We start from the raw sequence: 14,919 nt of genomic DNA, 5'->3' as shown, positions 1-14,919 counted from the left end.
CACACACACCCCCAGTGCTGGCCTCAGCCCAACCAAACACCAAGATTGTCCCTTAACTTATCAACTTGCACACGGCAGATGGCGAGCTCCTGGAAGGCTGAGTGCACCCTTAATCTCCGCGATGGTTAGTTCCTAATGTCCTCAATGAATGCACACATGCCTGAGGGTAGGAAATCAAAAGGTTTTGTGTGTGTGTGTGTGTGTGTGTGTGAGAGAGAGAGAGAGAGAGTGTGTCTCACTGTTTCGCCCAGGCTGGAGTGCAGTGGCACCATCTTGGCTCACTGCAACCTCCACCTCCCAAGTTCAAGCAATTCTCCTGCCTCAGCGTCCCAAGTAGCTGGGATTACAGGCACGCACCACCACACCCAGCTAATTTTTTTGTATTTTTAGTAGAGACAAGGTTTCACCACGTTGGCCAGGCTGGTCATTAACTCCTGACCTCAAGTGATCCATCCACCTGCCTCAGCCTCCCAAAGTGGTGGGATTACAGGCGTGAGCCACTGGGTCTGGCCTAAAGGCAATTTCAAGAGCATACCTCTTTATAAAGAGGGTGTCTATGAACCCCTGCACTGATTGATGGAAAAAAAAAAAAAAAAACACTAATGAACTTGGTGCATGTACAAGCCTGTAGTCCCAGCTACTCGGGAGGCCAAGGTGGGAAGACTGCTTGAGGCCAGGAGTTTAAGACCAGCCTGGGCAACACAGGGAGACCTCATCTCTAAAAAAAACTAAACTAAAATTAAATTAAATTATGTTATCCCAGAAAAGTGCACTAATATCCAGAGGTTTGGCTCTGGGAAAACTGTCCAAACTTTGCTTTGGGGCTTAAAAGTCACATTCTTGAATAATTGATTCTTTGATTCCAAAAGGCTTACCTGGGCAGTGCACATTTGTTTAAAGATTCATCTCTGAGTGAGGCATTCAAGATAAGGATGTCTATCAAAGGAAGTGACTTCTGTGTACGAATGTGTGTGTTCATCATCCTTGAGGTCTGGAGCCCCTGAGAAACCTAACTATGTTTTCCTGTTACCCAAATAAACACAACGGTGTGCTCTGCTTTCAGCTGTTTATGGGAAATGGCTTCGTGGGATAGACGATTTTCTTCCTAAGCATCCTACTTTACACAAGATTTCAGCAGGACACAGATATTTAGTCAGGTCACTTAACTCCTAACTTCCACTGCACCCTCTCACCTCCACATATTTTGCAATTACCAAAGAGAGTAATTTTTTCTGCTGGGCATGGCTGAGGTGGGTGGTTCACCTGAGGTCAGGAGTTTGAGACCAGCCTGGCCAACATGGTGAAACCTCGTCTCTACTAAAAATACAAAGATTAGCTGGGCGTGGTGTGGGCGCCTGTAATCCCAGCTACTGAGGAGGTGGAGGCAGGAGAATCACTTGAACCCAAAAGGTGGAGGTTGCAGCGAGCCAAGATCATGCCACTACACTCCAGCCTGGGCAACACGAGTGAAACTCTATCTCAAAAAAAAAAAAAAAAAATTTAGAGTAATTTTTTCTAATACTTTCAGATATGGAACAAACTGTCAAGCCCCACCACCCTGCCTTTTTTCTGAGACAGGGTCTCACTGTGTCGCCCAGGCTGAAGTAGTATGGTGGCACAATCACAGTTCACTGCAGCCTCAATTTCCCAAGGTCAAGTGACCCTCCTGACTCGGCCTCCCAAGTAGCTGAGACTACAAGCATGCATCCCACACCTGGCTATTTTTATTTTTTTGTTGTCGTTGAGACAGGGTGTCACTCTGTTGCCCAGGCTGGTCTCAAACTCCTGGTCTCAAGCAGTCCTCCCCTCTCATCCTCCCAAACTGCAGGAATTACAAGCATGAGCCACTGTGCCTGGCAAAATCTATTTTTTCACAATTATTTATTTAAACTTTGTTTTGAGTAATAATAGAAGTAATTCACAAAACAAGACAGATGAGGAGTCTTTTTTCTCATCATATTTACTAAAAACAAAGAAAGGAGGCCGAGCGCGGTCGCTCACACCTGTAATCCCAGCACTTTGGGAGGCTGAGGCGGGCGGATCACGAGGTCAGGAGATCGAGACCATCCTGGCTAACACGGTGAAACCCCATCTCTATTAAAAATACAAAAAAAATTAGCCAGGCATGGTGGCGGGCCCCTGCAGTCCCAGCTACTGGGAAGGCTGAGGCAGGAGAATGGCGTGAACCCGGGAGGTGGAGCTTGCAGTGAGTCGAGATCGCGCCATTGCACTCCAGCCTGGGCAACAGAGCGAGACTCTGTCTCAAAAAAAAAAAAAAAAAAAAAAAAGAAAGGAAAAGGTGTCCAAACATCAGGTTGCTATAAGTTATAGCAAGTCAGCCAAGACCTCTTGTAAATGCTAAAACTTAGCTCTGACCGCCTTAACGGAAGGTCTTGAAATTCTTCGTGTACACAGAAAGCCATTCAGGAAGCCCACCTCCTAACAGCAGGGGCTAGTGACAGGACGTCTGTCTGCAATAATCAGATGATTCAACAGTTACCAATTCTACCCCCATCAGAGGGAAAACTCATGCCAGAAGAACAGATGGCCCAACCTTCCAAGTGACCTGTGAATAGATCAGGAATAAGATAATAGTCATAAATTTAAGTTAGTTTACTTAAACTGATTGTACAGGTCAAATAGTACAGTAAACGCTAGTATTTGGTAAGCACTCAGTATTTTGATAAATACATTCAGGAAAAAAATTTTTTATTTCAGATTGCATTCAGAGCCCAGCACTAGTGATCACTGGCAATTAATTCAGTACACTCGCTAAAAATTTTTTGGATTTGTACAGTACTTACGTAAGTTTGATTACCATGCTCTCATGTGTTTGCCATTTTTAAACACAGTTTTGAGATAAGGGCCCTCTAGTCCATGACGGCGTCTGGTTTCCTGAGACACTCACTCCAGGCTTTCATTCCCATCTCAGAACCCAGTCACTACCACTTACCCTACTCTTTCTTCCATGTTACCATGCCACTGCCACTTCGCAGGATTGCAGAATAAATTCCACAGAAAGTTCTAGGCCACTTCACTAGGCTCCTAGCTGAGCCACCCACCTCCACCCTTCTCAGAACCCTTAATTGGCTTCTACCTCCCATCAGAAGAAAACTCTTAGGCCGGCCTGCAAAGTCCAGCATGCTTTGCCTTCCTTCTCTTAGAACCCCCATCCTCATTCCCTCCTCTAGCTATTCTGGCTTCCTTGCTGTTGCCAAAACACACAGAGCAGCCTCCTGCCCTTAGGCCTCATGCCTTAGGGCCTTCAGCATCCCTGTCCCATCTTCCCCGTGTCCTTCCCCCAGGCAGCCGTGCTCTGGAGGCTCCTTCAGGTCTCAGCCTCGTGTTGCTTATCAGAGAAATCCTCCTGGACCATCTCGTAGAAAAGGCCTTGCCAACAGGTAGGATTCTCTCCGCCCCATCCGCACCTTCCAGCTCATCTGGCCACACTCTTCCTCTTAGCACTCATCTCCCACTGATGCACCTCGCCTGTGTGTTTAGTGGGATTTTCTCTGCCTCTGCTTTGCTTCGTGCTGTATCCTTAGGGTGAAAGTAGAGGCCGGGCGCGGTGGCTCAAGCCTGTAATCCCAGCACTTTGGGAGGCCGAGGTGGGCGGATCACAAGGTCAGAAGATCGAGACCACAGTGAAACCCCGTCTCTACTAAAAATACAAAAAATTAGCCGGGCGCGGTGGCGGGCGCCTGTAGTCCTAGCTACTCAGGAGGCTGAGGCAGGAGAATGGCGTGAACCCAGGAGGCGGAGCTTGCAGTGAGCCGAGATCGCACCACTGCACTCCAGCCTGGGCAACAGCGTGAGACTCCGTCTCAAAAAAAAAAAAAAAAAAAGAAAGTAGGGCCTGGCCCACAGGGGGCACTTGGTATTAAGTGAATAAAAAGCATTCATTTGTATTAAACGTAAGTTGTAGGACCACTAAGTTAAAAAAAAAAAAAAAAGAAATAAAAGGCCCATAGCTTATACGAGTGTTCCTGTCTTCTTAGAGCCCTGGGGAAAGGCTCAGCATCTGGGCTGAGGGAGGAGGACATTAGAAGGCACAGAAAGAGCCCTATGAATGAACTGCCTTCTCAGGGTCCGCAGCCCCTCTCTGCTCCCCACTCACCAAGCTCACCACACAGCACTGAAAGGTAGGAAAGAGCTGGAGATTGCAAATGACGGATCAAAGAATGTCACAGAAATTCAGGAATCTAGACAGTATCATAGCAGAAAGATTTGAAAAGAGAAAATCTGGCCGGGCACGGTGGCTCATGCCTGTAATCCCAGCTCTTTGGGAGGCTGAGGCGGGTGAATCACGAGGTCAGGAGATCAAAACCATCCTGGCTAACATGGTGAAACCCCATCTGTACTAAAAATACAAAAAATTAGCCGGGCGTGGTGGTGGGCGCCTGTAGTCCCAGCTACTTGGGAGGTTGAGTCAGGAGAATGGCATGAACTGGGAGACAGAGCTTGCAGTGAGCCAAGATCGCGCCACTGCACTCCAGCCTGGGCAACAGAGGGGTGCCTCTCTACCTCTCTAGACACGGCCATTAAAACCCATTTTTTTTCTTTGAGACTCTGTCTCAAAGAAAGAAAAAAAAATCTTACCTGAAGGCCGGAAAACGCAAAGGTCACACACAGCTCCCAAACTGGAAGCAGCACCTAAGGGTAGCCCAAAGTCAATGGCAGAGTGATGGGAGGAATGAGACACCCGATTCAGAGTGTGAGACAGACAGCAGCCCCCATCCAGAGTAGGGAAACAATGATGCTGATGTCATCATCGACAATGGAGGCAATGGGGTGGGTGAAGTGAAAAAGGCAGCCATCATCTTAACGCCTAATGTGTACACAGCACTTTACAGTTTAGAAAGCACCAATACAGGCTCACTTCAGCAGCACATACACTAAAATTAAAACAGCAGAGATTAGCATGTCCCTTGCACAAAGATGACATGCAAATTCATGAAGCATCTCATATTTCAAGAAAAGAAATGAAAAAAAAGCACCAATACAAATGTGGCTTTGTTAATTCACATAGAAAGACAGTATGGTGTGCAATGATTAGTATTCCCATTTTACAGGCAAGGAAATCAAGGCTCAGAAAGGTCAAGTGATTTCTTACCCAAGATTACACAGCAAGCAAGTAGCAGAGTTGGAGCTTCAGGGGTCTTACAGCTCCAAGGACTCCCAGCCCTTTTAATCTCCCAATTCCACACGAACTTGATTACCAAGTCTCCTCTCAACATGATTAATAGGAATTTACCCATATTAGGCTAATGACTGTTCAAAAGCAGGCTGCCCCTCTTGAGATCCTCCAAAGATTTACTCCACGACCTCTTTACTTGGAAGAAATTTGGTGTTCTCTGAGCCTTCTTAGGGTGCGCAAAAGCTGAACTGACCAAAGAGAAGTCAAACCTAAGCCTTTTATAAAGGTTGCCTCAGGGCTCTCTGGGAACCCACAGTCAAGTAGCTGCAGAATAACTAAACAAAGCTGCTAGTGAAAGTATTTCTGTGTGAAGATGCACCCTTTGCAAAAATGTTCACTACAAGGACCCATATTTTTCAATAAGCACCTTCAACATGTCATCACCATAGTTTTTCATAGAAACTTGGTTTCAGAAAACCCGTGACAGGTTCATTGAATTTATTAGAACTGCATTCTTCACTTGAAAATATCTTACATGCTACAAAACATTTTTAAAACCCCGAACATTCATAAATCCATGACGATGTTGTTCTGCTTTTTTCACCAGCAGGTAGATGTAAATTGAAAGAGGGGGGAAAATTTGCCCTGGTGTTTCAAGAGGTCCAAAGCTGGGCCCTTCCAAGCTCAGGAGGGAGAAGCAAGTGAGAGAAATAAGCTACTCTCCTGGAAATACTGCCAGGCTTCCAGGTCCCTGGCTTCTGGGCTTGGTTAATAAGAACAAGCACACAGGCAGCCTTGAGAAAGGGCTGAGAAGGAAAAGACAGTTCCAGCAGTCACAATCAACACCTTGAATTGCACTGGAAGTAGATGAAAAGTCAAGTCTGACACCCAGCACTAGACCAGGGTACTCCCTGGGCAGCAAACTCTTGGCTCTGGGCATCAGCTGGTGCTATGGGAGGCCCCTTTCCTCTGTGGAAGGCTTGGAGGGGGTCAGAGGAGGTAACCGGGCTCTGGGGCTGTGCATCTGTCCTCTAAAAGGCAGGGGCAACCCCCAGATCCAGGGAAGCAGCCAGCCCTGGGACAGAGCAGAGGTGCCTCTCTAGACACGGCCATTAAAACCCATCGGACACTCCCCCGGGATGTTTCTTTCCTTCTGCACAATGTCACCTCCATCTATTTAGATTGAGTATTTTCCAGCCTGCCTCCAGCCAGCCAGATGTTGCCTTTCAAAGAGTACGTATTTTTCTAATTATTTCCAGGAGAAGCAAAGAGCCTTCAGCCACTGAGGTCTGCCATGGAATTTACTTTTCCCCACAAAGGGCTGCGGGTCAGCCTCTGCCCATTGCTCTCAGTGGGCACACAGGAGGGCAGACTCCAAATCCCTGCAGTCAATGAATCCTGTTTTGAAATAAACTCCTTGGCATCAGTAAAGAGTTAATTCGCCTCCCAGGTTTTGCATTCTGTTTTCTGGGTTTGGGAGGTGGTTTTTAACCTCCTATTTCTTTGCATGGAACTTTACTGTTGTTGGGGGCGGGGAAAGCATTTTAAACACACCTCCATGCTTGCAAAAACAGTATCATTTTCTTAGCGGCAGAGTCTTGGCCCAAATGCTTCCAGGAAACCAGCACGTTGTCCTGGGCCCCAAAGAGGGGCGTTTCAACCTGGCTGACAAAGCTTAGCATGAGTCAGGGGCAGGCTGGTCTGGCCAAGACCACCATGGAGGTTGCAACTGAGCAGACAGACCCCTTCGTCAATAGCTGGCAATCAAGGCTCCTTGAAAGACTTCCCTGACATCAAGTCCTGGCAAGCACTGTGGAAAGTACAGCCTCCAAACGATAGCAAAGGATTCGATGGTGGCCTTTTCTGACATCATTTGAACCACCACCTCCAATTTCTCTAGAAGATTCAGAAAAGTTCCCACCCCTTATATTTTCATTTGAAATAATGCATGTATGCAGTTAGAATCTCCGATGTCTTCTGCCTGCTGTCTTGTCAAAATGATTCAAGCCTGTAGCCCTAAACCCCTGCACTGAGGGCTGGGAAATACCTTCCTGGGGGTGAGATGGCAAAAAACAAAAGGTCCCCATGAGTAACTTAATCTAAGGCAGAAAAGGGCAGAGGTCAGAGCAGTTGAAGCCTTTGAACTCTTTACCTCAATGCCACTGGGTACTTAACTTGTCAAACACTTACCAAGCACCTACTATGTGCAAGTCACTGCACCTTCAAGATGGTGTTGGAGACACACTGTGAAACCAACAGAGAGCAGGGGTATTCCTTGGGTTAGGTTCTGCTGCATGTAATGGAAAATCCAAAATAATTTTGGCTTAACCAATAAGATAGAAGTGTGGAGGCAAGCAGTCCAGGGTTGGGATCATGGCTCTGCGGTCATTAGGGATCCAGGCTCCTTTCTTTATGCCCTACTTACTTAGAGCATGGTGTGCTAGTCCATTTGGCATTGCTGTAAAGGAATACCCGAGGCTGGGTAATTTATAAAGAAAAGAGGTTTATTTGGCTCACGGTTCTGCAGGCTGTACAAGCATGGTACCAGCATCTGCTCAGCTTCTAGTGAGGCCTCAGGAAGCTTTCACTCATGGCAGAAGGTAAAGAGGGAACAGGCATGCCACATGGCAAGAGCAGGAGCAACAGAGGTGCCACACTCTTTTAAGCAACCGGCTCTCACATGAAATAGAACAAGAACTCACTCACTCACCATGGGGAAGGCACCAAGCCATTCATGAGGGATCTACTCCCACGACCCAAACACCTCCCACCAGGCCCCACCTCAACATGGGGGATTACAATTCAACATGAGATTTACAGGGGACAAAACGCCCAAGCCATATCACGTGGCTTCCATCTTCATGGTGACCTCACGATCCAAGATGGCTGCTGGACTTCAGCCATTGTGTCCATATTCCAAGCAGTACGTAGAAGGACAGAGAAAAAGAAATAGGGTACATTACCCATAGAAGTCAGTCCCTGGAACCTTTCCACAAGCCTTCGCATTTCACTTACTAGAGCTTAACTCACTAGCCCATGAACAGGAGAAGAGGAGGCTTGGAAATACTGTCTTTTGGCGTGGCACACTGTACATCCTCCAAAAAAAATCAAGCTTTTGGGTACTGAAGAAGAAGAGGAGAAACAGGCACCGGATATAAAATTAGCAGTCTTTACCACAAAATGCGTAATAAGGGAATTTGAGAATGAGCCAATTTGGAGCGCTACTAAGTTCAGAAGAATTGGTAGTAGAAAAAAGGATAGTTATTAAAGGATGAAGGCTCAAATGAAATTATTCTTCAAGGACAACTAAACACTTCATCAGGTTGAAGCTGTTTTGAACAATTTTCCAGAACCATCCACCTTTGAACTGAACATTCGAGGTGGCAAGGAAATGTCTTAGGCATGCTAGAACTGGGGCGCCAGCAGAATCACTTGGGAACTTTTTAAAAATTCACATCCCTGAGACCCATTCTTGGAAATTCTGATGCATGGTTTGGAGTTGAGGCCTAAAATTCTGCATTTAGAAAAGAAAAAGGCAGCTGGGCATGGTGGCTCAATGTATACATCATCCAATTCTACTTCCAGTAATTAACTCTGACCAGAAGAATTCTACACACACATCATAGAGTACAAATACTTATATATGAGGTATTTATAATAGTCCAAATATCCATTAATAGAAGATTGGCTAAATTATGATAGATCTATGCCATAGATATATGGAACACCAGGAAGTTATTAAAAACAACCAACAAAAATTTATATACACAGCCATAGAAAGTATCCAAATATATTGTTAAAAATACAAAAATTAGTACCAAAATAACAGAGTAACCCCATCTCTCTAAAATAATATAAAGTTACAGAAAAATCTAAAAAAGTTTATCAAATCCTTAAAGAGTAGTTATGACTAGAGATGATAAAACAGAGTACCTTTCATTTAAATAACATATTTCTGTAATGCTTCAATTTTCATTGCAAACAGGCATATTTTTTTTTTTTTTTTTTTTTTTTTTTTAATTTGAGACAGAGTCTCACTCTGTCGCCTAGGCTGGAGTACAGTGGTGCAATCCTGGCTCACTGCAACCTCTAGCTCCTAAGTTCAAGCGATTCTCCTGCCTCAGCCTCCCAAGTAGTTGGGAATACAGGCAGGCACCACCACATCTGGCTAATTTTTGTATTTTTAGTAGAGACAGGGTTTCACCAGGTTAGCAAGGCTGGTCTCCAACTCCCGACCTAGATGATCCGCCCGCCTTGGCCTCCCAAAATGCTGAGATTAGAGGTGTGAGCCACCATGCCCACACAAACATGTATTATTTTTATAATAAGACAGAAAAAAAGTGACTGGAAGCTCAAATGGGCTTTGAGCATCCAAAACTGTGTGTGCTGCGAAGCCTACCATTTTCTTTTTCGGCAACAAGCTGTCTCAAGCACAGCACCCAGCAAAAAACACAATTCAAACTCAGCTTCCTTCACACACAACTTAACACAGATGGAAGTTATAATCCTTAGCCCAAAGCCAAGCAGAAGCAACAAAAGCATGAGCTACTAACAGTATCAGTTACAGAAAGTGACAAAAGAACCACAATAAGCAGTCATAAGAATGAGAAGAGGCTGGGTGCAACAGCTCACGCCTATAATCCCAGCACTTTGAGAGGCCGAGACAGGCCTGAGGTCAGGAGTTCAAGACCAGCCTGGCCAATATAGCAAGACCCCCATCTCTACAAACAAAAAATTTAAAACTTGACTAGGCATGATGGTGCACACCTGTACTCCCAACTACTGGAGAGGCTGAGGTAGGAAGATGGCTTGGGCCCAGGAGTTTGAAGCTGCAGTTAGCTATGATTATGCCACTGCACTCCCACTTTGGTGACAGAGTGAGACCCCATTTAAAAAAAAAAAAAAAGGTATTAGAAATACAGCAATTTCTACAGCTATATAGTGTAGGAACAAGGAGACTTACATACCTAGAGCCTCTAAGGATATCTCCAATAACAAACAAGATTAATAAGAATGAAAATAGTGAGTTTTATTTAGGGTCTAAGTTTTCATAGAGATGGGGTCTCACCATGTTGCCCAGGCTGGTCTCAAACTCCTGAGCTCAAGCAATCCTCCAGCCTCAATGCTGGAGGCTCCCCTCCCAAAGTGCTAGGATTACAGGCATGAGCCCCTGCACTCGGCCTGCAATCCTCAATGGACAGATTCCATACTCCGCTCTGAAGACAAAACTCAGAGATCTTTACTCATTGTCATGAAGATGTAAAATCAGAATTGTAGCACTGTCCATTTCTTGTGTCTTTCTTGTGTATTTATTTTTCCTATTTTCCCCATACAGAATTTTGTTAGCAAAAAAAAAAAAAACTATAGATGACCTGGGTCTTCAGGTGATTAAGCATGGCTTCAAAAAACAAGATTCTACTTTTCAAAAACTAATCAACCAAAATTGTGACCAATAATACAGAGTATTCAAATATGGACTACAATTAGAATTTGGGGATTCAATTAAATATTAAAGAAGTAGAGCGTGGAATCATAGTTATTAGAGGCTAGGAAAGGTAGGGAAGAGGGGAGGATAGGAAGAAGTTGGTGAACAAAGTTACAGCTAGATAGGAGAAATAAGTTAATAATTTATTGCACATTTTCAAATAGCTAGAAGATAGATTTCAAATGTTCACAATGCAAAGGACTGACAAATGTTTGAGGTGATGAATATATTAATCACCCTAAAGGACTTCCCTAAAAAGCCCACCTTCTATCTTACTGCTTCCTCCACCCCTCTGAGTGCTTTATATAAATCCTAATTTAGCCAATCCTCTATTAATGATCATCACACACTGTATACATGTATCAAAATATCACTTTGTTATCCCATAAGTATGTACAATTATGTGCCAACTAAAAATAAAAGGAAAGAAGAATTTATGAGAGCAAAAATAAAATTTAAAGAGCGTGGATTTTCAAAATAATAAATTTTTTAAAAATATTCATGGTTAAACAACAAAAACATGGACTTAATGCATTTGGAGGAAACTTTGGGGCAATTTTTGTTAAAAATACAAGGCCTCTGCACCAAATGATAAAGTACTGTGTTCTCTATTCAAAATGCTGTTCCCACGTGTTAATCTTCAAGTGGGTTAAAACAATAGAGGTATATGTACCTTCCCAACAACCTGCCGGTTTGAGTCAACTCAGTTTACACCATGACTCCAGCCTGGTTTTCCAACATGCTCAGTTATTACGTTTGAAAGACTGGTTTTTCAAATAACACGCTGCCGCGAGGGTCCCACTTTCCCACGGTGCCAGCGTTTGCTTCTCTGGGAGCCGGAGCACACAGTACTTCCCAGCACTGCAGGACCAGGTGCATGGCAGGCACACAATAAGGGCTGGCTTCCTTTCCCCTTTCCCTCTTCCTCCAAATAGAACAGGAAAACAGCGATATAATACAAACCTATAATACCACTTAGTCTTTCTTCCTGGGCTTCCATTCATCGTTTTCCTATTTCATTATACGGCCATCCAAAATCCCCATTAACAGTAACTTGCTTGCAGGAAACAACCCCAATTTGCATTCAAAGAACAAAAAAGGAAAGAAAAGCATATATATATATATATATATATATATATATATATATGTAAAGAAAAGCAGAGGGGAAAGAGGAAATATACCCAAATATTAACAGGTGTTTATCTTCATGATAGAACTGAAAAGTTTTTAATTTTCATCTTATACTTTTCTGTATTTTCCAAATGCTTTACAATAAGCATCTTTTTTTTTTTTAATCATTACAATTAAAAGTGAAAAAAAGATTGAAATTTAAATGGTGCTGGGTGCGGTGGCTCACGCCTGTAATTCCAGCATTTTGGGAGTCCAAGGCAGGCAGATCTTGAGGTCAGGAGTTCAAGACTAGCCTGACCAACATGGTGAAACCCCGTCTCTACTAAAAACACAAAAATTAGCCAGGCGTGGTGGCACGCACCTGTAATCCCAGCTACTCGGGAGGCTGTGACAGGAAAATGGCTTGAACTCAGGAGGCAGAGATTGCAGTGAGCCGAGACAACACCATTGTACTCCAGCCTGGGCGACAGAGCAAGACTCCATCTCAAAAAAAAGAAAAGAAAGGAAGAAATTTAAGTAGTACAAGGTGTTCCACTTCATATTCTACAAATAATAAAATAGTGATAAAGACTACATAATCAAGAAAAAAAGGCTCGTGACATGTCAAAGGACACAGGAATAACATAAAATAATCTATACCCCACAATTAAAACTATGGGAAAAAATTAAATAATAAAATTATCGTGGGGGGTTTTTCTCCTTTTTCTGGTTTCTGTAAAGTGATTCTATTACTTTTATAATTTAAAAATTAGCTTATGAAGCACTATAAAAATTAATGTATAAAATGTACATCAAAAAATAAGTAAGACATCTTAAGGACCCGGTCTTAGTAATTCGCAAGACGAGATACTGAGAGAGTTAGGATCGGGAGCATCCTAATTCAGGAGTCAGTAATACCATTTTCTCCAACACTGCCACTCCGCCAAATGGAGGCAGCCTCCACAAAGGCCTGCGGGTCCCCTGTGGGTCACAGGCTGATGGTGGAGGAGAACCGTGTTGACTGCTTCATAGCAACATTGGCTCCCTGCTTCAAAGCCAGCAATGGTTTACAAATGCCACAGACTCCAGGGCTTTTTGACCTCAGTCTACCATCCCCTGTTCACTTCCCCCTGCAGCTACACGGGCTTCTGGTCTGCTCTTCCTCACATGCCTATGTTTTCTTTCCCCCTAGTCTCAGGTTCAATATCACCTTCCCAAAAAGGCCTTCCCTAAAAAGCCCACCTTCTATTTCCTACCTCCTCTAACCCTCTGAGCGCTTCTCACAGCTCTCCAAGGAGACATGATCCACAACACTGACCTTTGATCTTCTTGTGAAGATCAATGTAAATCAGTCCCCAGATCGTCTTCGGAAACCCCACTTCTCATCGCTCTGGGCTTTGCTTATACCAAGGCCTAATCATTGTGTCTTAAAAGCTATGAGTTGGTGTACAGCCCGTTCCTACACTCAGCTCTGCCACGCACTCACCACTTGACCTGAGCAAGTCTTTCAACATGCCTGGTGCCTGTTTCCTTACCTATAAAAAGAGGGGATTGGGCTCACTCATCCTGACAGCCCATCCCAGCTCTAACATTTCCACATTTCATGATTCAGAAATATCATGATAAAATATTCTCTCAAAATAATGTGCATGTAAACATACACACTTTTAAATCATAGCGAGAATACTTTATTACTTTATAGCATAGCAGTAACGTGCAACCTTTTGAGAAAAGTTTAACAAGTAGGTCACAGCCAGCAATGCATTCTCTCATTTTCTTGCTAATCCAGTGAAGATGTGTTCAAACGACACATTTGAATGGCAGAAATGTAAATACCAAAGAAACCATATAATAGGGAGAAGGGTACAGACTTCCTCTCCTACTGCTAGCTGGGCAGTCTCTGCTTCCCTCCCTCTTCTCCAGGTGAAGAACCATGGGTTCCTTGGCCCTGTTACAGGAAGGAGCTCCAGCCATGTTTTCTCTCTCTCCCCAAGTAGGCCACACTCAAAGGCATGGTGATAGCTCCTTCCTTGTGTTCCTAGAATTCATAAGAATATGGCTGTCTCCACCAGGTGGACTAATGGTTAGTGTAGCCAGGCAGAGAACACTTTTGATGGCTTTATAGCAACATTGGCTCTCTGCTTCAAGGCCAGCAATGGTTTAGAGACCACGGACTACAGGGCTCTTTGACCTCAGTCTACCATCACCTGTTTACTTCCTCCCTGTGGCTACGTGGGCTTCTGATCCATTCCTCTTCACATGCCTATATTTTCATCCCCCCTAGCCTCAGGTTAAACGTCACCTTCCCGAAGAAGCCACGTCCCAGAAGACTGACTTCTTTCTGCAAGACTTTAGGGAACCATGCCCTGAACCCACAGATTGATGTAATCTCTCCCAGTGCTCCAACAGTGCCCTATGCATGGATTCTATATTGGACTATGATTATATGATTTCTGAGTCTTTCTCTTCTCCTGGACTATAAACTCCTAGAGGGCAGAAATCAAGTTATATTCATCATTACGTATCAGCACAACACCTTCCAGATAGCTAGAGCACTGTAATTGTTAAAATTGTTATTACCAGGGTAAGTCTATAGGCTATGGAATCAGAATCCATATCAAGTTTGATACAATGCAATTCTACCACACACCCACCAGAATGATGGAAATGAAGATGATAGGCAATACAGTGTTGACACCAGAGCCACTGGAACCCTCTGCTAGGTGGGAGTGTAGAAAACAGTTTCACATGGTGGCTCAAGCCTGTAATCCCAGCATTTTGGGAGGCCGAGACGGGCGGATCACGAGGTCAGGAGATCGAGACCTTCCTGGCTAACACAGTGAAACCCCGTCTCTACTAAAAAATACAAAAAACTAGCCGGGCGAGGTGGCGGGCACCTGTAGTCCCAGCTACTCGGGAGGCTGAGGCAGGAGAATGGCGTAAACCCGGGAGGCGGAGCTTGCAGTGAGCTGAGATCCGGCCACTGCACTCCAGCCTGGGCGACAGAGCGAGACTCCATCTCAAAAAAAAAAAAAAAAAAAAAGAAAACAGTTTCACAGTATAGAACACAGCTCCACCCCTATTAAGACCCAGCAGTGCTGACCTAGAAATATACTCAAGGAGCCACATACATATACAAAGCATGTACAAGAATGAACACAATTAGGCATATGGCGGCTCACACCTA

The 14,919-nt window shown here is 44.3% G+C and overlaps 1 protein-coding gene and 1 pseudogene across 9 annotated transcripts in view; one reads left to right on the top strand and one right to left on the bottom strand.

Moving 5' to 3' along the window:
• Positions 1 to 14,919, bottom strand: part of CGNL1 (cingulin like 1) — a 176,124-nt gene that overhangs the window by 140,041 nt on the left and 21,164 nt on the right. The window lies entirely within an intron of this gene.
• On the top strand, positions 4,874 to 4,973 carry LOC123574794 (U6 spliceosomal RNA; annotated as a pseudogene).

This window comes from Macaca fascicularis, chromosome 7 (genome assembly GCF_037993035.2).
Source record: "Macaca fascicularis isolate 582-1 chromosome 7, T2T-MFA8v1.1".
Lineage (NCBI taxonomy): Eukaryota > Metazoa > Chordata > Mammalia > Primates > Cercopithecidae > Macaca > Macaca fascicularis.
The sequence above is the reverse complement of the archived record's forward strand: the minus strand, read 5'-3'. Positions and strand labels throughout refer to the sequence as shown.